Here is a 26,769-nt window from a genome sequence, read left to right on the forward strand (position 1 = left end):
CTTTTCATAATATTGTCATTGTTCTGTTTGGCATTTTCCACTGTTTGATTTCACTTGCATATTGTGTGGTGGTCTTCAGTCCAAAGATTAGGTTGATGCAGCCCTCCATGATACTCTATCCTGTGCAAGCCTCATCATCTCTGAATAACTACTGCAACCTAAATCCTTCTGAATCTGCTTACTGTATTCATCTCTTCATCTCCTTCTGCAATTTGTACCCTACACACTTCCCCCTAACACTAAATTGGTGATCCCTTGATGTCTCAGAATGTGTCCAGTCAACTGATCCCTTCTTTTGGTCAAATTGTGGCACTTCTTTTCTGCCCAATTCTATTCAGGGCTTCCTCATTAGTTACATGATTGAGCAGTATCATGTGCTTCTAATTGAACTGCAAATTGTTGAAACCAAATAAGTCAAAATTTTCAGTTCTCGTTGTTTGACTGAATAGTACATTTAAGAGTATAGCCAATCATTTACTGTTGAAATGAAACATGTGATGCTCCTACAAATGGTAGAAAAGGAGGTGCACTTTACACTGTTTGTTGTTGAAACCAAATAAGTCACTGACTTATTTCATTTCTACAGATGCTGCTCATTCCTGCACAGAATCTGTTTTCCTCCAATACTACACGTTGTTGGTGAAATTATCCACTTCCTTTGTTGTGGCACTAACAGTCACTGTTGATGTTCATTGAGTGGCAGTTGGTTGTATTACTATGGCTCCAAAAAGGAAGAATAATAGTTTATGTTATGACAGAAATAAGGTAAAGACAGCTCATAACAAAGGACTGCCTTATCAAAATTAGAGAGGAGATTACATTCCAGGGAAAGCAGTTAGAGAATCTTGCCGGTAAATATCAACCTTTCTTGGAACAACCATGGGAAACTGTGTAGATATAAATGTTATCAGTATTACCAGCAATACCAATCTTATGTCATTAATTTTCTTTCAGCTGCAGAATGAAATGTTATGACTTCATTGACATATTCAGCTTAATAATATTTTAGCAAGATTTCTTGATCTTCGTACCAAAGATGCCCGGGACTCACATCTGCAGTGCCTTATTGAAGCAAAGGAAATAAAGCACAGGCGTCCTCAGAAATCTGATGCAGAATGTTGTGAAAACTGTAGGGATGCAATGTTTCTTTACCATATAATGCTTGGAAGTGAAAGGAAACTGGTTTGCAAGAAACCTTTCCTGAATGTACCTGCAGTGATGAATTCATGTGTATTTCAAATCTGTATGTAGATGGATTAGTAAGACATACTTTTCACTTAAGAAAAAGACATGAGCCCATCATTCCGTGATAATGGACAGCATTCCAATGGCCTACCCAAGAAACCAAGTACCTATTTCTAGAATGAAGATGGAAGCGTGAAGAAAGTCATTGAATATATGCGTGCTGCAAATAGATCATTCTATGGAGAAATGCTTTCTTGGCCAGTGATAATATCTATAGAAAAATCCAATAAACAAAATTATATTACAAAACCAATAGTCAACGGCCTCTCAGACCATGAAATGCACTTCCTTCTGTTAAATGTTAATACTGAACAGGATATAAAATCTGTTAAATCTGAACTCAAGGGTAATCAATAAGCCAAAAATTGATTATTTTAGGACACTCCTCAGAGACATTCATTGGAGTGATGTTTACAGCACTCAAAGCATGAATGAAAAATCTAACACTTTTGCTAATAAAGTGCTTACCTTATTTGAATACTGTTTCCCTCAAAACTAACCAAGGCTAGAGCAAAGTCTACAAACAAGCAGTGGATTACTCAGGGAGTAGAGGTATCTTGTAAAACAAAAAGAAAACTGTATCCGTCAATCCGAAACAGTTCTGATGTTGATGCTATAGCGCATTACAAGAAATACTGCAAAACATTAAAGACTGTAATACAGACATCAAAGCAAATATATTACAAGGAAAAGATAGTCATATCAGATAGCAAAATAAAGACAATATGACAAATAGTGAAGGAGGAGACCAGTAGAACCAGACACGAAGAGGAGCAAATAGCATTAAGAGTAAATGATACATTAGTGACAGATGTGTATAGTGTTGCAGAAATTTTTAACAGACATTTTGTAACTGTTACGAAAAAGAGGGGGTTGTCAGTTTCTGTAGATGCTGCCATGGGATAGCTCAAACCAGGCATTTCAAGTAACTTCCATAATATGAATTTGACCCTCATTATGCCAGCAGAAGTAATGTCCATCATAAATTCTTTAAAATCAAAAACATCTAGTGGGTATGATGAAATATCAACAAAGTTAATTAAAGAATGTGATTCTGAGTTAAGTAACATATTAAGCTATCTGTGTAATCAGTCATTTATCAGTGGAATGTTTCCTGAATGGTTGAAATATGCTGAAGTTAAGCCACTGTTTCAGAAAGGAGATAAAGAAATAGTGTCAAATTTCCATCCAGTTTCACTCTTGCCAGAATTCTCGAAGATTTTAGAAAAGGTAATGTACAATTGGCTTTATAACCATCTTATCACAAATAACATACTGTCAAAGTCACAGTTCAGGCTTCTAAAGGGTTCTGATATTAAGAAGGCTATCTACACTTACAGTGGAAATGTACTTAATTCATTAGGCAAAAAATTGCAGGCAACTGGTATACATTGTAGTCTGTCAAAGGCATTTGCCTGTGTAAATCGCAATATCCTTTTAAGTAAATTAGAATATTATGGTGTAACAGGAAATGCTGCAAAATGGTGCAAATCCTATATCTCTGGCAGGAAACAAAGGGTGTTATTAGGAAAGAGACATGTATTAAGCTATCAGGCATCATCAAACTTGGAACTAATTACATGTGGGATCCCACAAGGTTCCATCTTAGAGCCCTTACTTTTACTTGTGTATATCAATGACCTTTCATCAGTAGCATTAACAGATGCCAAGTTTGTTATGTTTGCCGATGTTACAAACATTGTAATAAATTGCATATCAAGTGTAGCCTTAGAAAGATCAGCTAATAAAATATTGTGGACATTAGTCACTGGTTCCTAGCCAATTATTTGTCACTAAACTTTGAAAAAACACACTACAAGCAGTTTAGAACTTGTAAGGGATGTCCCATGAGTATATGCCTAACATACAAGGAAAAGATAGTCATATCAGATAGCAAAATAAAGACAATATGACAAATAGTGAAGGAGGAGACCAGTAGAACCAGACACGAAGAGGAGCAAATAGCATTAAGAGTAAATGATACATTAGTGACAGATGTGTATAGTGTTGCAGAAATTTTTAACAGACATTTTGTAACTGTTACGAAAAAGAGGGGGTTGTCAGTTTCTGTAGATGCTGCCATGGGATAGCTCAAACCAGGCATTTCAAGTAACTTCCATAATATGAATTTGACCCTCATTATGCCAGCAGAAGTAATGTCCATCATAAATTCTTTAAAATCAAAAACATCTAGTGGGTATGATGAAATATCAACAAAGTTAATTAAAGAATGTGATTCTGAGTTAAGTAACATATTAAGCTATCTGTGTAATCAGTCATTTATCAGTGGAATGTTTCCTGAATGGTTGAAATATGCTGAAGTTAAGCCACTGTTTCAGAAAGGAGATAAAGAAATAGTGTCAAATTTCCATCCAGTTTCACTCTTGCCAGAATTCTCGAAGATTTTAGAAAAGGTAATGTACAATTGGCTTTATAACCATCTTATCACAAATAACATACTGTCAAAGTCACAGTTCAGGCTTCTAAAGGGTTCTGATATTAAGAAGGCTATCTACACTTACAGTGGAAATGTACTTAATTCATTAGGCAAAAAATTGCAGGCAACTGGTATACATTGTAGTCTGTCAAAGGCATTTGCCTGTGTAAATCGCAATATCCTTTTAAGTAAATTAGAATATTATGGTGTAACAGGAAATGCTGCAAAATGGTGCAAATCCTATATCTCTGGCAGGAAACAAAGGGTGTTATTAGGAAAGAGACATGTATTAAGCTATCAGGCATCATCAAACTTGGAACTAATTACATGTGGGATCCCACAAGGTTCCATCTTAGAGCCCTTACTTTTACTTGTGTATATCAATGACCTTTCATCAGTAGCATTAACAGATGCCAAGTTTGTTATGTTTGCCGATGTTACAAACATTGTAATAAATTGCATATCAAGTGTAGCCTTAGAAAGATCAGCTAATAAAATATTGTGGACATTAGTCACTGGTTCCTAGCCAATTATTTGTCACTAAACTTTGAAAAAACACACTACAAGCAGTTTAGAACTTGTAAGGGATGTCCCACGAGTATATGCCTAACATACAATGACAAGCGGATAGAAGAAATGGACAGAGTTAAATTCTTGGGATTACAGCTTGATAATAAATTCAACTGGTAGGAGCACACCACAGAACTAATGAAGCATCTTAACAAATCTCTATTTGCAATCTGAATTGTGTCAGACACAGAGGATATAAAAATGAAAAAGCTGGCATACTATGCTTACTTTCACTCCATAATGTCATATGCGTTTATTTTTTGGGGTAATTCATTAAGCCAAGCTAAAGTTTTCCAGGCACAAAAATGTGCAATAAGAGTTATAAGTGGTGTGAACTCAAGAACATCCTGCAGGGGTCTGTTTAGGGAACTAGGGATACTAACTAATGCTTGCCAATGTATTTATTCCTTAATGAAATTTGTCTTTAAAAATATATCACTTTTCCAAACCAACAGCTCAGTTCATGGAACAAATACTAGAAATAAGAATAATCTTCACAAGGATTTAAAGTCACTTACTCTTGTACAAAAAGGTGTGCATTATTCAGGAATACACAATTCCAATAACTTGCTAGCAGCCATAAAAAGCGTAACAACTAATAAAATGCAGTTTAAAAGAAGCCTATTGCCAACTCCTACTCCATTGATGAATTTCTCAGTAGAACCAACTGATTTGTGTGTATCTAACTTCTGCACCATTTCAGTGCAGTGTTGTGTTCATTGTAAATAAGTATTGTAGTAGTTCTATTATAAACAAAACAAACATTTTTGGATTTGAGGTCCGCCAGTTACGCAAATCCCAAAATTTTAACTGTAAACACGGCCAATACAAGGAGCTACGAATCAAAAGATGGATAAAACAAACATTTTTTTTTTTAAATTTTAAATTCAGTGCATTAATGTGATCCTAGTACATGAGTGTTGTAAAATGATCCTTTCATATAGTATTCATTAAAAAAATGATCATTCCACTTGGGACCTGTGGAAGGTACATTAGCTTATTTGTTTTAGTTATAAATATTTGTCATGTATTTTTTTTTTTTCTGACATTCTTACATCCTGGAAGAGTTCCTCACAATGGATCAATTGGAATGAAAGTAAATCTAATCTAATCTAATCTTGACTAAAATTATAACTAATGTACAACTATTCATATTGCTGTTAAAATCATCAGTTTGTTCTATTTTGCCAGAGCATGCTAATGTATTATGAAGTGTTCATATGATTAAATACTAAAAAAGTAAAAAAATATGTTTGTAAATTGCTGAAACCAAATTAGTTAAAAAAACTTTGATATCATTAGATGTTGAAATGATGTACTCTAAGTTAATTATTTCTTTTTCAATAAAAGCAGAATGAAGTCACTTTCAGTTCTGAAAACTCCCAGTAATGTAGCTGCAATACATATGGCAGTATTCAGTTTTTTGTTTCTCCTGAAAAGTCTAAAAAAATTACTTATTTGGTTTCAACAATTGACAATTCAATTATTTTTCTCTCTGTCCCAGCACCCACCTGTTCCTCAGCATCCACCTCTGGATTGACCCAACAACTGGTGATGAGATAGTACCTGCAGGTGTTCCAAGCTTTACCCCATGGTTGCCTTTCTTTATTTTTTTTTCTTCTTTTCTGTGTGTGTAATTCTTTTTTTTTTTTTCAGAGGTTGTCCGTACTTTCTCATTGTAAATTGTGCATGTATTGATTGTGGCTAGTCCTATGCAAGAATTGTCTGTAGAGGAGATTGTTCAGATTCGGGTGCAGCAGATGCAGAATTTGATGGAGTGCATGAGGTATGATTCAAGTACTGAGCACAGCTTGATGCACACATTAGAGGCAACCTTATTTTCTAGCAAGTGTCAGAGTGTCAGTGTAAAGGCTTGCCCACAAACTTTCCTTATTGCCAGTCCTGGAACTGTTTCTTATGGAGAATTATTTGCAGCACCAAACAAATATTTTGATGAACAGATTCATGTGGCAGCTGCATGTTACAAATTCTTTCATTTCCAGAGGCAACTTAATCAGATTTGTAAGCTGTGGGTAGTAGACTTAGAGGGGCTTACACACCATTGCAGATTTAAGTGTGAAGTTATTACAGTGATGCAATGATCATGGATGCCGCTATTAAAAATGTGTCAGATCTTTATATATGTGAGCAGATTCTTAAGTATCCTGATCATACTTTGCAACAGGTTTTGGAATTACTGGAGCATCTGGACTTTTATAAAAGTGCAGTGATTGACTTTGATTCTGCTCCTGTTTGTGCTAGACAGAATAATAGTAAACAGGTTGTGCTCAGTGCTTAGGCTTTGTAGCATGCAAAGTCTCAGCCAAGGCAGAGATGTAAACATACTCAGTGTGCTAGGCAGTAGGCTAGCAGTGTTAAATCTTGCCCTTGGTATTTAACAGCAGACAAATGCCAGACATGCCCCTGTCATGTGGTAAGTGTGGTCACATTCAAGCTGTCTGTCTAGAAAAATGCGAGTCCAACATGTACTTTATGCATTCTCCAAACTCTCAGTCAATGAATGTCAGTACAATTTTTTCAAAGCCAAGTGGTGACTCTAGTGTATCACAGTGCAAACCAAGTACAGCACCAGAGAAGTCACACACTTCTTCTATTCACCATCAGGCAAATAAACTGTTTGCCACACTGCAGATTGCTAGCTGCAAAATACTCACACAATTGGACACTGGTGTATCAGTGACTAAGTTGAACAGAAGCACTTACAAACTATTAGGCAACACAAACTGCATAAGCACAGGCAATTCTTTTTGGTTAGGGTGGGCATGAAATTCCTATGTTAGGTTTTTGCAGCCTACTTGCCGCTTTTCGTTGTGTTACCAAGACAGTTTCATTTACTGTTGTGTGTTTACATGCCAGTGAAAACATTTTTGGTATATATTATTTTGATTTGTTTGGTTTGCACATTCAATACCATGTTCTTTCTGTTAACTCTTTTGTGCCTATAGACAGGGTAGCTAAACTGTGTGATAAATTTAGTGATATTTTTCAAGATGGTGTAGGCAACGCTAAATTTTTAGGCTCACATTACTACTCCCCCTGTGGGGTTAGAATAGGCTGAGCTATTCCTGCCTGTCGTAAGAGGCGACTAAAAGGAGTCTTCCACTTTTCAGCCTAATAATTTATGGTCCCGTTTTAGGGTCTGACCTCCACATCTTCCATATTTTTCTGAAGTATGGGCCATTTGGGGAAGGACACCTTATGTGGTGTATCATTTATCCAATATCTCCTGCACCTATTGTTGTCATGGCTCTGCAACTCCACATGTGCTCCAGGTATTTAAGCAAGGACACCTCATGGGGTGCATTATCTGCCTCCATTGTCTGATGTCCTCTTCTGCACCCATAATCATAATGTATCTTTCACACCCGATATCCAGGATGGTAGCCAGTCCATTGTGGAGGGGTTACCATGTACCCTCTTGGCCATAGCCCCCTGACTACACAGGGATGGCACTGTCGATGCCTGAGCTGCAACCTCCCACGTATGCCAAGGTGTAGCACTCCCAGCAATGGCCATTGCGCAAGATGGCCTTTGCTGTGGCTGAGTGTTGCCCATGGAGAGAGCCCTGATCAGAGTGGGCGGCATCAGGGCTGATGAAGTTGTCTGTTGCTGGTGGTCGATCTGCCCCAGCAGTCTCTAAGTGAGGTATGGCGCACTACAATGCTGGGAGCTACAACCCCAAGTTGTTCCCTTTCCTGGCTACACATAGGAGGAATGCAGGGCTCAAGATCATGGAGAGGCATATTCTCCTTTATACTTAATTTGCACCAGGTCTGATGGGGAATCCTTTTTAACAACAAAGCCTCTTTTTTTTTTGAGCACTTAGAAGACAAGTTTGGTGAAGTGGCAAGAAAATCCAAAACGGTTCAGGCTTGATACAAACAGCATCCCCTGCCCAGTCACATGCCTTGTTTACCTGTGACAAGCTGGGTGATGTCCCAGTCTCCATCACCCCACATAAGGGCTTAAATATGGTCCAAGGGACTGATCCTCCAGTCCAACGATGTGTTGTGCACCAATCTTCAGTGATGAGGTGTTGTGAGCTAACATCCCAAAGATGTTTGGGCTCACATGCAGTTTCTCTTTGTCCAAATGTCTTGGCTCAAACTCGTCTAGGGGATGAACCACACGTGTTGCATTCCACACCATAAACTAGACACTTGTGAACCTTTGGTTAAATTGCCTGGCTGATGGCAAGTTCGTGAAATACAAAGTTACCAAAATTTATAATAACAGTAATAATAATATCGGGAACTAAATTAACGACCCATAAATGATGTAGGCCACATGGTTGCGACTTGGATGGAATAATGTTTATTCAGAAAGCAAACTAATAGCAGAAGTGTCATATTTAGAGTTACTGTTACACTTGAGCACATATCCATTTGACACAGTTTGATCATTCACAATCTCATCGCAACATACAAGTTATCTACGCAAAAAGTTAGAGTTCACACCAGGCGTGTGGCTGGTCACCCCTAACAGACTGAGTGCCACGATACCACACAATGCAAAATTTTCTAGGTTGTTTTACTTCCTAGCTGCCTAAAAACCAACCATCCGCTTTCACATCTCAATCCAAACTGTCCACTTTGGTGTCTCCAGCCGAACTGTACTGCCGGCCGGGGTGGCCGAGCGGCTCTAGGCGCTAAAGTCTGGAACCGCGTGACCGCTACAGTCGAAGGTTCAAATCCTGCCTCGGGCATGGATGCGTGTGATGTCCTTAGGTTAGTTAAGTTTAAGTAGTTCTAGGGGACTGATGCCCTCGGCTGTTAAGTCCCATAGTGCTCAGAGCCATTTTTTTTTTAACCGAACTGTACTCTTTGGTGTCTAGACCAGAACTGTCCCCCTCTGCCCATCCCCAACTGCGTTTCCCATGCGCTGAACATCTTTGCTCAACTGACTAGTGCCAGTTTTCTTTCCTGAATCCATCCATCTGATTGGCTACAGCTTATTCTACATTACTTGACATTTTAACATATTTAAATAATCAAAGCTTGACCACTTTCACATTCTAAATAAAGTAGCAATAATATCCATTACGTAATGAACATTAAATTTGTAGAGTTTTGGTAGGTATTGAGCCCCATAAACCAACTTCTTACAGCACAATAACGATTTATTCGGATAACGTTAACAGGTTAACAACACGGTGCAAGAGTAAACATTCGACTCCCGCCAACTCTCTAGGGCATGGGTTCCCAAACTGGGGGGTGCGCCCCCCTGGGGGGGCGTGATAATGTTGCAAGGTGGGTGCGGGTGGAGTTAGCGGTATAAACCTAATATTTCTTTTTAATATAGATATTTTAATAAAAATGAATGTGCAGGTATTAATAATAGATTATGGTGCTAAATGCAATCGTTTGGCGTCCCACTTCCCGCAATCCTATCTCAATAACCTATCCTAGAACATACAGCTTTTGAAGATCACGTTTAGAATGTCACACACAGAAACTCTCAAAATTACGAAGGCGATATGCGTTAATTCTTAAATATCAGATTTGTAAAAAACTTAGTTCTGACAATTGGAAAACAGAAAAGTCAGGTATTAAGTATTCTGTAAATTTGTACACATGAACTGAACGTAATCATGTTATATTTTTTAGCCGTAGTAGGCTATGTTCATCAGTGTAATAATCACTTATACTGCGTAACTGCAAAAATGCCGTTTTATTATCCTGTCAACCCACAGATCCCCATGTGATGCGATTACAGTGACTTTAATAGACTGCATACACTTCAAATGAACTGGCGGATTCGTAATTTGGACACCAGGGTTATGCCCTTTGTCACCAGAAAAATATGCACGACGTGAATGTGAAACTAGCACAAGTGTTCGTTCTGAGCAGAGTACTTCATGCTGTATTGTCGTGACTGCTAACAATGAGACATAACACAGCTAGGTAGACAATGAAGTCCATTAGTGAGGGTTTTTTTTTTTTTTTTCTTCTGCCTTTTTGAAATACGGCATAATTTCATTTGAAATTAGTGTACGTTCTTTGCTGCGACAATGTCGTCTTTTGGCACGAGTGCAGAGATAACTGCGTGGCACTGTGCTCAGTTTCCAGCAATGTATGAGGTGTGTCCATGACCTTACTTAATTACTGTAAAATTTGACAACCAATTCATTGATGTTATCTCAAAACTTATAACGTTTCATTTATAAGTAACAAAAGATAGGGGACACGAAAACGATTTTCGCATAAAACCCCAGGCTGCACTGCTCAGAACAGCACCACATAGCAGGTAGCAAATTCTTAGGGTGCCTATGAGCACCTGCACTGCGGCTGGGCTTCCCCGTTCTTTGCCCCACTCCTCACAGGCAGTCATCTGAGGTGCCGACAGACGACAGTAGCTTTCCTTTATTTCAGTTGGTTGCTTACAGTTGTTGACACATCTGATGTATTGGATTTTGCTGGAATTCCGTTGAATCTTTCACAGTTGTGCCTCAGTAAAATCAGTGTTAGTACGAAATTATACTGTTAACTTCTTGTTTTCTTTTTACTTCACCATGAGTGTCGTGAAAAAACGTAAATATAATGATGATTATATCAAATATGGTTTTGCTTCTGTACAAAAAAAATGGTGTTGACCAGCAGCAATGTGTTATTTGCTATGAGGTATTGAGCAATGATTCCATGAGACCACCTCATCTGGAATGCCATTTGTGGGCAAAGTGTGGTGCATTGAAAGAGAAGCTGAAGGAATTTTTTTGCTGCAAAATGTGATAATTTGAAACGAATGAAGTTGGACACTGCTAGAACCTTCGCTCAGACATCAGAAAAGGTACTGGAAGCCTCGTATGAGTTATTGCTACTTATTTCAAGGACCAAGAAAGGTCATTATCGGAGAGACACTAGTCGAACCCTGTTTGTTGAAAGCTGCTGATATTGTTCTTGGGTCAGAAAGTAAACAATAACTTTCACTAATACTGCTTTCTGACAATACTGTGAAACGTCGGATTGATGATATGGCCGAAGACATACAAAATCAATTAGTTACGGCCGTCAAACAATCGCAGTTTTTTGCAATACAGTTAGACGAGAGTACCGATGTTGCGAATTGTTGCCAACTGCTAGCTTTAGTTCGCTATATAGAAAATTAAGCAATTAAAGAAGAGTTGCTGTTTTCTACAGAGTTGAAGTCAACTTCAAAAGCAATTCATATAATGGCAGCCGTCTCTGAATTATTTTGTAAAAATGAGTTATCATGGCAGAAACTGATAGGCGTATGCACAGACGGCGTCCCATCAATGCTTGGATGTCGCTCAGGATTCGTGCAGATGGTCAGAGAAAAAAACCCCAGTGTTACTGCTATCCACTGTGTAATACACAGTCAAGCATTGGCAGCTAAGACACTTCCAAAGGAACTCAATGATGTCTTGAAACTGTGCATCAAAATCATTAATCATATTAAAAAAGAGTGCATTAAATTCCAGGTTATTTACAGCTCTTTGTGAAGACTTGAGAGCAGAGTATAAAACACTTATTTCATACAGAAGTATGCTGGCTCTCAAAAGGAAATATGCTAGGAAGATTATTTGAACTTCAAGACAAAGTGATGCAGTTTTTGGAAAATAACAAATAAACTGAATTGTATATGGAATTTAGAAAGCCCGGTGTTCATGTTGCATTGGCTTATCTGTCAGATATTTTCGAATCTTTAATCACATTCAATTCGAAATAACAATGTGGAGAGTCAAACATAATTTTTCATCGGGATGCAATCAAAGCGTTTACTGATAAGTTGCAACTATGGAAACGTAAAATTTTAGCCTGCAATTATTACTGCTTTCCCAGATTGTTTGGAATCCTGGAAGAAGCCCAATTTCAAAACGATTTTAAGGATACTGATACTAAGAGTAAAATATCGAACCATTTGCAGCACCTCATTGATGAATTCGAATGATACTTCCCGAACAGTCGTGATGATAAAATTTATTATAGGTTATCGACGGATCCATTTCACGTTGACGTGGATGTGTTGCCAGACAGACTACAAGAGAAAGTCTTAGAAATTAAAAATGATTCTGCAGCGAAGTATGACTTCGAGAAGATGGATAAGCCTTTATTTTGGGTGAAATATCTCACGGTGTATCCCAGCACAGCAGAAAAAGCACTGAAACCGTATTTACCATTTTAAAGAACTTATTTGTGCGAAAGAGCATTTTCAGTGGTAGTGGCGATAAAAAATAAGCTTAGAAGCAAACTCAGTATTGCCAATGATCTGCGTGTGATCCTTACGGATTCTGATGTTATGTGTGGTATGTTATTTCAACTAATAATAGTATTTCTTCTGGATGAAGACACAGCGAAAATTTATTCTAGATATGGCAAGTGAAGAGTAGTCCTAACATTGTATACTGGTGAAGAAATGGTGTGCAGCAAGGGAATGTAATCAAGGTAAGGAAGTTGTTTTAGTCATATTTTTTAAAGTTCTGTGTAGTCTGCAAAATTATTTCGTAAAACTTACTTTTTATTTCTTTCTGGTTCTGGGAACTGGGCCCTTGTCGCTGTTCGGTAACTGTCGTCGTTGACATAAATGCCAACCTATGCGCAATGACAATGGGGAGCACTATAGGCGTACAAATCAGTGATGTTCGTTAACACCGTGACTGAGTGACTATTTTTGATAATGAGTGAAAGTAATAAGCTACACTCAGCTTAAAATAATGGCCCGCATCCACTAATCTGTAAAGGTCGCAACCATTTTTCCTTGTTTACCAAGGACTTTCTTTGCTTTAGGAGTGGCTTATAATCACTAGACTAGACTGATGACGTAATAACTGCGACTCGATACATTAACAGCCCACCATGTTACATGACGTCACAATCACAAATTTTTCAATAGTTTCTTGATAATTAATAAAAATCTCTATTTTTTTGGGGGGGGAGGGGGGGGGGGGGGGCGGGGGGCACGGAAGTTTTTTTCTTCGGCAGAAGGGGGGCGTGACAAACAAAAGTTTGGGAACCTCTGCTCTAGGCGAAGCACCTCCAAAGATTGCAAATATAGCAAAGACATATACATAGGTATGCACGAAAGTACAGGTTATTACTGTACGATCGCTACAGAGCCCCCCCTCCAGCACAGAGTGAGAGGAATGCCGGAGAGTGACATACAGAACAAACAAGAAAAAAAAAATACATGTACATTAAGAAAGCAAAAGGTACACATCAGTACATTGTGAAAAATGTCAAAATTAGTGCTAATCAATGCACAGTCTCTGAGTGTCAAGTAACACTGAAAAGGAAAGTACAAGAAATATACACAAAAAACTGTCTAATTGCAGTCATAATCCTCTAGGTAGTGCGGGAGAACGAGGGGGCGGCCAGCCCGTGATCGTCGTTCGGCGTCGTGGACTAGGGAGGGGGGGACATCGTCACACGCAGTATGGCCTCCTGAATAATTGTCACACACAGTATCATCACCTGAATACTCGTCACACGCACCATTGTAGGTCGTGTCAGTGTGAACAACAGGCAGAGTGGGCGAGGCGGCGGCTGGAACAGGTTCATCCGATTGTTCGGAGAGCATCCCGGCTGATTTCATGCAATGTGTCGAAACAGTAACTGCTTTTGATTAATATCAATGTCCATGGTATTTACACCCTTTCGGACCACCTGGTGTGGGCCTGAATAAGGTGGTTGTAAAGCTCCGCGAATTGTGTCGTCGCGTAACATGACTTGTGTGCAGGCTGCCAACTGTCTGTGGATGAAAACTCGTGATGCTGTGTGTGTCTTGGGAGCTGGTATGCAGAGTTTCGAGGTAATGGATCGTACTCGCTCCAATAAAGGGGGCAAGTCAACAGCTGGCAATGGAGGTGAGTCGTCGACGTATTCGGCGGGGAGGACGAGGGGTTCCCCGTACAACGCCTCTGCGAGTGAAGCATTTAGATCCTCCTTGACCGTGCTTTGCAAGCCCAGTAAATCCCACAGGAGGGCATCTGTCCACTGGCCACCATGTGCCATGATTGCTGCTTTTAAGGCGTGGTGGAACCTCTCCACCAGGTCGCTGCTCTGAGGGTGCTAAGCTGTTGTACGCAATCTGTCTACACCGCACAGTTGACAGAGCCGTGTGAAGAGGTTCGCTTCAAACTGGCCCCCTGGTCCATTGTTATAGAGGAGAGGCAACCAAAACGGGAGACCCACGACTCGATAAAGGTGCAGACTATCGTTGTGGCGGAAGCGTCGGTGATGGTCGTGGCCTCGACCGAGCGGGTCGCTCTGTCTATCATTGTGAATAAGTAGTTAAATGGGCCCGCAGGGGTTAGGGGTGCCACTGTGTCAATGTGGACGTGGCGAAAACGTCCGGTACGTACATCAAAGGGGACGAGAGGAGGGTGGGTGTGACGGGAAACCTTGCTACGTTGGCACGCCACACACACTTGTGCCCACCGTTTGCAGTCTTGATGTACAACAGGCCACACAAAACGTTCAGTCACAAGGCGGATCGTGGCCCGGATGCCTGGGTGTGCTAAATCATAGAGTGCATGGAAAATGGGTTGTCGCACAGACGTCGGGACCCATGGTCGAGGTCGTCAGGTTGAAATGTCACACCTTAGTGTAAGGTCTGAGTCTGGGAGTGGAAGGTCTTCAAATCGAAGAGTTGAGGTTGAGCTATCAAACTCAGCATGAGTTTCATGTTCAGTCTGCTGGCGGCGTGAAAGTTTGGTGAGGGATATGTCAGCTGAGACCACTGTGATCCTCAACCAAAAATCAGCGACCACATTATCGCAACCGCGAACATGTCATGCATTGGTTGAAAACTGTGAAATGTATTCCAAATGGCGAAGTCTGCGAGGGGGTGCGTTGGCGCTCGGATTGCGGATCGCCTCCGCAAGGGGTTTGTGGTCGGTGTAAATGACAAACGCACGTCCCTCAAGGTCATCCTGAAAGTGGCGAATGACGGCATAAACTGTGAAAAGTTCTCTATCAAAAGCTGACCATTTAACCTGAGCAGGTGACAGTTTTTGCGAAAAGAAGTGTAGCGGTTCGACAGAACTACCTAAATGTTGGTGGAGCACGGTGCCAACTGCTGGGTCACTTGCATCTGTCGTAAGTGAAAGCTGTGCATCCGGCATAGGATGTGAAAGTGTCACTGCTGTCTGAAAGGCCATTTTGAGTTTGTTGAAAGCCGTTGTCATTTCATCTGTCCATTGAACTTTGCACGTGCCTGAAGTATTCTTCCCGCAAAGTGCATCCGTAAGCGGAAGTTGTAATGCCGTGGCATGGGGAATGTGTCTTCTATAAAAATTAACCATGCCGAGGAACTGTCGTAACCCTTTGAAAGTCATTTGGTCATGGGACATTGGTAATTACCTCCACACGAGGGGGTGGTGGAGCGATACCTGCAGCGGAAACCATATGTCCGAGGAAAGTTACTTGTGAAAGCGCAAGTAGCGATTTGTCCTGGTTGACTTCAACACCTGCATTTGACAAAGCGTCTGTGATAGCACATATATGGGCTTGTGATTCTCGCTAGAGGGTGAGAAGATTAAAATGTCATCTAAATATGCATACGCTAAAGGGAAAGGTCGTAACACCTCGTCAATAAATCTCTGCCAGGTTTGCGCGGCGTTTTTTAACCCGAAAGGCATGTATAAGTATTCAAAGAGTCTGATGCATGTGATAATTGCCATCTTTTCGATATTGTCTGGTGCCATCGGTATCTGATGGTACGCTTTTTTGCGGTCTATCACTGAGAAAGCCTGAGAGCCATGTAACCACTGTATGAATTCCTGAATATGTGGCACCAGATAGTTATCCATGATTCTTCTGGAATTCAAAGTCTGTATGTGCCATCGGGTTTATTTACTAAATGAATTGGAGATGACCAACTGCTACTAGAGCGTCTGATGATGTTGGCGTCTAAGAGTTCGAATACGATGGCACGTGCACTCAGGAGTTTTTCTGGATTAAGCCTGCGGGCTTTGTGTCTGATCGGCAGTCCTGGTGTCGTGAGAATATGATGTACAGTACCCGTTGTTACTGCACACACTGACATGTGGAGTCGTTGACCTCACTGTCCTACCGGGGCAACACAGGGAGACGCTGGACTGACCTGTATGTGGCGCCATGAGGGCGTCAGTGTGGATGTGGTAGCGGCGGCAGCATGTGTGGCGGCTGAGCTCGGAACGGGCGTCGTTACTGCAGCCGGCGCCTCGTAGGCCAGTGGTGGAGGCGGCGTGGTGACAGCTACAGGTGACGAGGGCACGCGTAAGGCATGCCCGGTGTTGTGGCGGTGTGGTGGGGTCTGGGTGGCAACCGGGCGCCACTCGATAACCCTTGGCACCACGGCGTCATGCTGGGTCGACAAGGTATCAGCCACGGGCGCTGTGGCCATGGCATCGGTAGCCTTGGCATCGTGTTGAACACGGCAACCAAAAAAGAAGTGGTCTGGTGGCAAAACAACGTTGTGGGGTAGAGTAAGAGATGCAATTGTGCAGTCGCAGGAGTCGATTTCAGCCTGTAATTCACAAAGACAGCACCGAAGAGCGCTGTTGTCTATGATGAGGGCTGAGGATTCACATTGGAGGCGGATGAGAGAAGACGTGGTTGTAGCCAAATTGACGGAGAGTGCCGCACAACGGCGATGTTCCTCGATGTTAGAGGATGAGGTGTCGATGGTGCGTGTCGAGAATGGAATGCGAATGCCTGATTTTGAGAGTAAAGAAGAATCGTTGATGTCCACTGATAGCTTGTAGTGACGGAGGAAGTCTATACCAATGACGGGATCATCAACTGAAGCTACGCAGAAGGACCATGGGAATGTAGTACCAGTATTGAAATCGAGCTGGATGAGAGCTGTGCCAGTGACAGGAATGCATGTGCGGTTGGCCGCAAAAAGCTCAACAGGTGGAGCAGAGTCAGTGGTAGGGGTCATAGAGGTAGGTAATATACTCATTTCTGCGCCCGTATCGATTAAGAATGAAGAGTGTAACATATGATCATATACATACGGGCGCGCAGATGGCGTCGGAAGGCTCAAAAAATTAGAGCATGATTGTAGGCGCAGAGGTTCATTAGGACAGAGTGGCGCGCCTAAGCCACGCCATCTGCGGAGATTAAAGCATTGCAGAGCGAGTGGCACTTCGCAGCTTTATCACCGAATGTTGCATGGTACCAGTAGATTGATGACGGAGCCCTGATGCTGTCGGTAGAAGCCGCAGAGTCATCTGTCCGCTGGGCAGATGACCCGGTACCGGGTGCGGTTGGTTTGGTGTGTGGTTTAATGCTGGTGTGCGTAGCCGGTTGTGTGGCTGCGCGTGCGGAGTTGCCAACCTCGATTGGTGAAGAGTGCATCATTTCCTGCGTGGTCACCAGGGGATGTAGGATGATGTACGATGAAACTCTGTTGGAACCAGCAACTGGTTGATGGGGTTTGAATAGGGTATAAGCTTCGTCTGCTAGGCACAGCTTAGCATCTAGGGGAAGGTGTCTCTGTGGCAAGAGCGTTAACTGCAAGGTTAAAGGGAATTTATCCAACCAAATAGTTCAAAGGGAGTCGTCTGGCAGGGCTTCCTTAGGAACCGTAGCTCGTAGGTATCGCCAGTACTGGGACGGAGACTGGTCTCCGGGTGGTTCGTGATAAATTGCTTGGCGTAACAATTCAGTTTCGGAGTGTGATGCACGTTCGATAATATCTTGTTTAAGTGCAACATATTTGGCATGTGCAGGTAGGTAAAGTATAATATCAGAAAATAACTCCGTGAAATTATAGAGGTGACTGATGAGGAGAGCAAATTTTGTGTCATCCTCGTGAATTCGAAGAAAATGGAAAAATACTGTCCACAATGGCGAACCAGATGCATGGGTTAGCCTGATTAAATGGCGGTAAGTCAGGCTTGTGTGCTGGTGGATAGTACAGTGCGGCAGCAGGCGAGGGTGGGCCACAGGATGGGGGTACCATAAACTGGGCTGAGGAAACGGGGGCAGAACCCGCGTTAGCGGTGGGCAATGACTGACCTGTACTCAATGGCGTGGAGATGTGCGACGCAGGTTGGTTGTAGAGCTACTTGAGACGTTGCTGTGGTGCAGGAAGAGCTGTTGGGGCGATGTTGTCCCACGTAGCCAGGTTGGAGTCCGACACGGCAGCAGTGACCGATTGCACCGGAATTGCAGGCGGCAGTGGGGATGCATGAAAAGCACCCGAGTCAGGCACAAAATACACTGAAATGCCGCCGTCGAAGTGCGGCGTAGTTGCAACTGTCGCGGTTGTCATGTTAGCGGGCGGAATCGTTCCCCAAACACGCGGCGCGGCAGGCACGGCAGAAACCGTGGTTTGCGGTTGCAGCGGGTAAATTTGGTTTTGAATAGCCTTCTGAGCCATACAGAACTGGTCTGGCATTGAGTCCAGTGAAGGTAGTGCACTGTCCACGATCAGCGGTACACACAAATTGGTCCGTTGAGCACGTTGTGCAACATTTAGCGATATATCACAATTTGGTTCAAACGGCAAAAAATGTTGTGCCGTGGAGTCAGGAAAACCGCGGAACCGTGATTGTGAAAAGCCTGAGTCGAAAGCACTGTCTGTAGCACTATTAACACTGTAACGGTTAACGGTCACACAAGGTGTCGAAGAATTCCATGTGGGTAAACACACATTCGGAGCACTATTATGCGGAAGCACTGTGGAAAGAAATCTGATTCTAAGTCAATTAAAACATCCGTAGAAGGCGGAACCGATAATCCGGCGGTTGGCACGGTATCTTTGTTCGGACGCATTATCGGTAACATAGTTTGTTCGAAAATTCCGTAACTGAGCAGCAATAACTCGCATTACGTGGAATTAACTTGTCTGGGGTCACCAATGTAGAGTTTTGGTAGGTATTGAGTCCCATAAACCAACTTATTACAGCAAAATAATGATTTATTTGGATAATGTTCACAGGTTAACGTCACGGTGCAAGAGTAAACACTCGACTCCTGCCAACTCTAGGCGAAGCACCTCCATAGATCGTAAATATAGCAAAGACATATACATAGGTATGCACGGAAGTACAGGTTATTACTGTACGATCGCTACAAATTCTTTTTCATAAAACCAAACAATTTCCTTCTCAACTTTGAATGTCACAGCCAGTAACTTTGCACCAATGTGCTTTCTGATAAATAAATAAAGAACAGAAGTAACTATAATGCACTAGACATTACAACAAATATTCTATTACCTAATGATTCAATAAGGTGTCATGCTGTCATGTTTCAATGTGTTTTGTGTGGAGAAAATGATGATCTGATGCTTGACTGGAAGTACTGATAAATTAAATTTACTGTACCTTTTAAACAAATAAAGTTACAGAGTTGATATTTACAATGTTAGTCATTTTAATGATGCACTTCTACATGAAATGTTGATCGTTAAGATCAACCAAAGCATTCAGATTTTAGCATTCAGGTCTTTGTTACAGAAGTTGTTAATTTCACTTTAACAGTAAATCCTAAACTGTTATAGATATGATCAATATTCCAGTTCTATTGGGATTGTCATGAAAATTTATGGAGTATGGCAGATTAAAATTACTGTGGCTTGATTCCCTGCATTACTACAGAATTTAATAGTTTTCATAAATATTTAGGTCCACCACATTTAACACTGCTACATCTCCTTGGCCACAAAGGCTTCTACCAGGTTTCCCTATGATGTAGGTTCTCGTCTGTCCTACTTGCGCACTACAGCACTTAGGCCTCAATAGACAATAGACGCCTGTGAGTTTCCCCATCTCATGGTGAATCTGCGCCCTTTGTGGAACACGGTCCTGGATGACAGGGTTCATTTCACAATTCCTGTAGGCTGACTCTTTTGGACATATACTTAAATGAGAGCAAAATGCTTGTTAACTCACAGTGTACACTTCATCAGTTGGGTGTATAAGGTTGGTATCAGAACCTTCATCTTCATCTTGACAACGGTAACACCACCAGCTGCACCTCGAATAGTGGGCCCTCAGGGCTGCCAGACTATGCATGCCCTCTTGTTTGCTGCTTCAGGAGCAATGCCTGCCCAGCCATCAGGGACATTGTCTCCACTCCTTGACTGGAGAAGCAACACCCCTGTCTGGCTCCTCTCACAAGGAAGGGGTCCGTTGGGACATTATCTTCTAAGGCTTCTGTTGTGGTGAAGTTGGGCAACAGCCAGAGGCTGAAGGAGCCACAAGCTGCTGATAGGGCGTCCCTATCACTGGTTCCTGAGACACAGTCAGAGATCATCCCAGCCAGAGAAATCAAAAGAAAAGTGGGAGGAGTGAAAGAAGAAGCCTCTCAAGAAGAAAGAGAGACTGGTGGCCCCCACACCACCACTTCTGGCAGGCTCCAATTCTGAGGATGAGGTGGAGATCCTAGTGTCCCTTGAAGACCTATATCTCCCCGTAGCCTCAGAACCAATGGACACAGAGGCCACCGGCCCTCCACAGGTGGCAGAAGGTGAAACTGAGGCAAAAACTGCATCCTTGGTGATCTCATGCCTTCCCAGACAACAGAAAGCATCATCCTCCAGTGGAATTACAGTGGTTTTTACCCCCAACTGGATGAGTTATGACAACTCTTAAACATCACACCTGCTTTTTGTGTTGCGCTTCAGGAAACCTGGTTTCCAGCAATGTGGACCCCTGCCCTTTGTGGCTATCTGTGGTATTACAAAAATCATACTGACTGTAACACGATGTCAGGTGGGGTCTGTATATATGTCCTTATCTCTTTACATAGTGATCCTGTGTCCCTTCAAACACCTTTAGACCGAGCGAGGTGGCGCAGTGGTTAGACACTGGACTCGCATTCGGGAGGACGACGGTTCAATCCCGCGTCCGGCCATCCTGATTTAGGTTTTCCGTGATTTCCCTAAATCACTCCAGGCAAATGCCGGGATGGTTCCTCTGAAAGGGCACGGCCGCCTTCCTTCCACATCCTTCCCTAAACCGATGAGACCGATGACCACGCTGTCTGGTCTCCTTCCCCAAACAACCAACCAACCAACACCTTTAGAAGCTGTGGCTGTCAGGGTGAGGCAATTAAGGAAATTACTGTCTGTAACTTCTACTTTCCTCGAGAAGGTGTAACCCCGTGCCCTGTATTGGCTGCACTAATTTCCCAACTCCTTTCACCTTTTCTATTTCTGGGTGATTTTAATGCCCATCACCCTTTGCTGGTTGGAACCAAGATTACCGGCCAAGGTAAAGATGTCAAGCATCTCGTAACTCAACTCGACCTTTGCCTCCTACATAAAGGTGCCCTCAGTCATTTCAGTGTGGCACATGGCGCATACTCGGCCACTGATCTCTCAGTTTGCAGTCCTGACCTTCTAACATCTATCCACTGGACAGCTCACAATGACTTGTGTGGTAGTGACCACTTTCTGCTGTTCCCATCATTCTCCCAGTGTCACTCACCTGGAGACTTAACCAGATGGGCTCTTACCAAGGCTGAATGGCACACTTTCACCTCTGCTCCTACTGTTGGATCTCTGTTGCATGGCAACACTGATGAGGTGATCCAGACTATTACTACTACTATTGTGTCTGCAGCTGAATTGTCAATCCCTTGTTCCTCATGTTGCCCCTGGTGAAAGGCTGCCTTGGTGGTTGCTGTAAATAGCAGCAGCCATTAGAGACTGTAGGAAGGCCCACCAACATCATGACCAACACCCATCCCTGGAGCACCTCTCTGCTTTCAAATGGCTCCATACCCAGATCTGTCAACTAAACAAACAGTAGAGGCAGGTGTGTTGGGAATGATGTCTCCACCATTGGCACATGAAACTCTCCTCCCTAGGTTTGGACAAAGCTGAGACACCTTTATGGATATCAGATCCCTGTAGGTATACCTGGAATTTTCACACACGGTGCTGCATATACATACCCAGATGCAATAGCAGAGCATATTTCTGATTGTTATGCTTGAACCTATGCATCTGAGAATTACCACCCCACCTTTTATACCGGTACCCTAAAACAGCGGGTGGAATGACAATATCTATCTTTTGCTATACGCCACCCAGAGCTGTAAATGCTCCATTCAGTGAGAGGAAATTTCTCAGTATGCTTGATGATTGTTCTGACATATCCCCTGGGTGAGGCCACATCCATCACTAAATAATTAAACATCTGTCAGTGGATTACCAGTGCCACCTCCTTGCCATCTTTAATTGCATCCAGAGTAATGGCAAGATCCCGTCACAATGGCATGAAAGTATCATCATTCCAGTGCTAAAACCTGGTAAGTACCTGCTAGTTATGGATAGGATAGCTATCATCCTATTAGCCTCACCAGCATTCTGTGCAAGTTACTTGAATGCATGGTGAGCTGGTGGTTGTGTTGGCTCCTTGAGTCACGGGACCTTCTGGCTCCACCCAGGGCAGTTTTTACCAAAGCTGCTCCACTACTGACAACTTGGTATACTTGGAGTCTGCCATCTGAATGACCTCTTCCCTCAGTCAATACCATATTGCTGTCTTTTTTTGACTTGACAAAAGCCTATGACACCACTTGGTGCCACCACATCCTCGCTACATTACACAAGCGGGGCCTCTGGGGCCTGCTCCCTATTTTTATACAGAACTTCTTTTCGCTCCACACCCTCTGAGTTTGACTTGGTACTTCACACAGTTCTCCCAATATCCAAGAGAATGGGGTCCGATAGAGCTTTGTACTGAGCACTCCATTCTTTTTGACTGCCGTTAATGGTCTCACAGCAGCAGTGGGCTGCTCAGTATCGCTGTTGTTATATGCTGATGACTTTTGTATTTCTTTTTGCTCATCTACAATTTGTGTGGCTGAACGTCAACTGCAGGGAGCCACATGAAAGGTGCAGGTATGGGCCCTCTCTGATGGCTTGCAATTTTCAGCCACCAAGACTTGCATCCTGTACTTTTGTTATCATCTCATACTGTTCACCCACATCCAGAACTTTACCTCAATGACCATCTGCTTGATGTGGTGGAAATTTATTGTTTTTTTGGACTTATTTTTGACACCCGCTTAACTTGGTTTCCCTATCTTTGTCAGCTTAAGGAAAAGTGCTGGTGGCATCTTGACATTCTTCGATGCCTAAGTCTTATCATCTAGGGTGCAGATCGCCCTATGCTGTTGCAGTTGTATGAAGCTCTTGTGCAGTCCCGTCTGGGCTATGGGAGAATGGCGTATGGTTCAGCATTGCCCTCAGCATTGTGGGTGCAGACTATGCATGCCAGTGGTGTAACACCACTGTGCAGTTCAACTTGCAACAGGAGCTTTCTGAATGAGCCTGGTGGACAGCCTATTTGTGGAAGCTGGGGTTCCTCCATTGCAGATCAGGTGACAACAATTGCTCACAAATTAGGTCATGCACCTCAACATGCTTTTCCCTAACATGGCAATCTATCTCCCGCAATGGCGACCCAGATCGGGGATTCCAGTTGCAGTCCAAGCCCGATCCCTTCTCACCGAACTCGAGTCTTTCCCTCTACCACCTTTCCTCTGCGCCCACTCACGTACACCTTCATGGCCTATGCCTTGGCCACAGCTTTGTCTGGACTTTGTAAGGCCCAAAAGTTTCAGTTCTTCCTGAGTCCCTCCGCCACCAATTTTTCCCTCTTCTCAGCAAGTTACAGGACTCAGAAACAGTCTATCAGTGGTTACTGGTCATGGTGGCTTCACTTACACTCATGCTGGACATACTGATAATGCTCCTTGCCAAATAGTGCAGCGTTTTCACTGCAGAGTAGATAGACAGCTCTCGCACTCTTAAGCATGTCCACTCCTCTCCAGGCAAGTCCTTCCTCATCTATTGTGATTCCTTAAGCAGCCTACAAGTTCTGGACCAGTGATCCCTTGCCATCCTTTGGTAATGACTATCCTGGAGTTTCTTTAAGCCCTTGAAAACTGTGGACATTCAGTGGCCTTTGTCTGGACTCTAGGACATGTTGGAATCCCAGGAAATGAACTTACTGACCAGCTGGCCAAACAGGCTACCTCTAAACTGACTCTAGAGATTGGCATATCGGAGACTGATCTCCAATCAGTCTTATGCTGCAAAGTTTTTGGACCTGGAATACCAAATGGAGCACCCTAAGTACACCAAATAAACTGAGTGCTATAAAGGAGATGACAAATGTGTGGAGGTCATCCATGAGAGCCACCTGCCAATTGTCCTTTCCCAGCTCCACATCAGCCGTACTTCGCTGACTCTCGGTCATGTACTCCATTGTGAGGACTCACCCCAGTGTTGCTGCAGCTCTCAATTGATGGTAGTCCAAATTTTATTGGAGTGTCCCATTCTAGCCACCCCGAGGCTGTCCTTTAACCTTTTGGACATACTACCTATGGTGTTAGGTGACAGTGCCCCAATGGCTGATCTAGTTTTATGTTTTATTCATGAAGGGGGTTTCTATTACTCAGTCTAAGGGTGGGTGTGTGGCCTTCTCTCCCGCCTTCACCTTACCTAAATTTTCACTCTTCCTCACTCCCTCTGGTGCTCTCTGTTTTACTTCATGTTCTTCCTTTTACCATCTTTGTTCTTCTTGCCTTTTGCTTTTGGCTTGGAGATTTAGTGTTTTACAGAGTGGCTGGCTCATCCTTTTTTATCCTTGTGATTAGCCAGCCCAGGCCATCTGCTATATTGTTTTAACATCTTCTACCACTTTTTTCATTTTAGTTAAATTTTACACCTTCGGTTTGCTTCTTTCATTTTCTCCTTCAGTGTGGTTCCCAGTTAGTTTTGTGCCTTTTTTCCTTCCCCAGATTTCGGATGATGAGATTGTTTTGGAGAATGGTTTTAATCTGAGGCCTGTTTGAATAAGGAAAAAGGGACTGATGATCTACCTTTTAGTTCCTTTACTCTCCAAACTAACCAACCAGCTCACACTACCACAAGAGATGATTGACAACCACAGTTTTACTGAGAATGGCACATCCCTCATACTATCAGAAATCAGGTGGCATTAGAACTCTTATCTTGGCAGGACACTGGTATAATTTATGCTGTAGCAGTCAGTCAATGGTGATCATATTCAGTGATAATAAAGAAACCCTCAAGCAGGTTACACTTATTTGCTGATTTCTAGCCAACAGTAAATTCAGACTGTGGCTGACTCTCTTCCTTTGCTATGGCGTGAGGAACTCATAGATAAATGTGGTGTAGGTTGCTTCTTGTCCAAGATCGATCTTCATGATGCTTATGGACAGTTGCAACAAGTTTTCATGATCAGCACCCTATAATCGTGTGTCCCTTAGGAGATTGCAGCTCCATTACCTCATCTTTGATGAAAGAATATTCTGTTTGAGTGGATTAGAGAGTGCATTTCAGAAACTGAAAGTTGCTCTACTGAGCATTCATTGTTTGGTACATTTTAATCCTGGTAAGCTGGTCATTCTTGCTGTTGATCTATCCTCTTATGTGATTGGTGCTGTCCTCTCAATAAAGTTGGATCATTAGACAGGCTAATTGCATTTGCAAGACTCAGTGCAAATACTCACAGACTGAGAAGGAAGCTCTTGCTATCATAGATTGGGTGCCCAAAATTCCACCAATAATTAAATGGCAGAAAATTTTACTTGATGATGGATCACAAGCCTCTCACCTCATTGTTCAGCACTTCCAAACCAGTCCCTTTACACACAGCACAAAAATTGCAGCATTGGTCTCTGCTCCTTTCAAATTATCAGTACAAAATTGTGTACAGGCCAACAGCTAAGCAATCGAATGCAGACACTCTCTGTGCCTCTCAGTTAGTGCTTATTTGGCATTTGACACTTCTGAAGATTTATGTTTGCACATTGATGTCCAGGCCAATGAAACACTTGATGGTTATCCCATCAACCGCTGATGGTTAGTCCAGGTAAGGGCTGTGGACTCCATTCTCAAGATATTGTTGCAGTACATCTGCAGTGGCTGCCCACATTAAGTTAAGTAGATTACTGATCCAGTTGTGCACTGCTTTTTTGCTCTGCCCAGCAAGGTGTAATCTTATTATACACAGACAATGATCACTCTTGAGTGGTTGTGTTACACTTTCTTCAGAAGGAAATCCTTTGCTCCTTCAACAAAGATACTGGGGCATTGCACACACTAAGCAGCTGACCCAGCACCACTGCACACTCACCACATGGACACTCAAACTTTACAATGTTCAGTATGCGTGGAACATCAGGCTGCTCTATCACAGAAATTTTTTATTGCCCTAAGTCTAGCACCTTTGGCAGCAACCGCATGTTGACTTTGCGGGTCCCTTCTGGAATTCTTGTTCGTTTATTGTGGTAGATGGCTTTAGCAAGTTTCTCTTGGTGGTACCCATACAATCCACCACAACAGCTAGTACTATCAAGACTCTGGTACTAACTTTTGCATCCAAGGTCTACCAGAAGTGTTGGTTTTGCACAGTGGACACCAGTTCACATCAGCAGAATGTTAGCAGTTTTGTGATGCCAGTGACATGCATGTGGCAGCGGCACCTTTCCACACTCAATCTAATGTTGAATCAGAATGCTTTGACTGAAGACTCAGGCAACAGAGGAACAAGTAACACA

This window comes from Schistocerca americana, chromosome 4, assembly GCF_021461395.2.
Source record: "Schistocerca americana isolate TAMUIC-IGC-003095 chromosome 4, iqSchAmer2.1, whole genome shotgun sequence".
Lineage (NCBI taxonomy): Eukaryota > Metazoa > Arthropoda > Insecta > Orthoptera > Acrididae > Schistocerca > Schistocerca americana.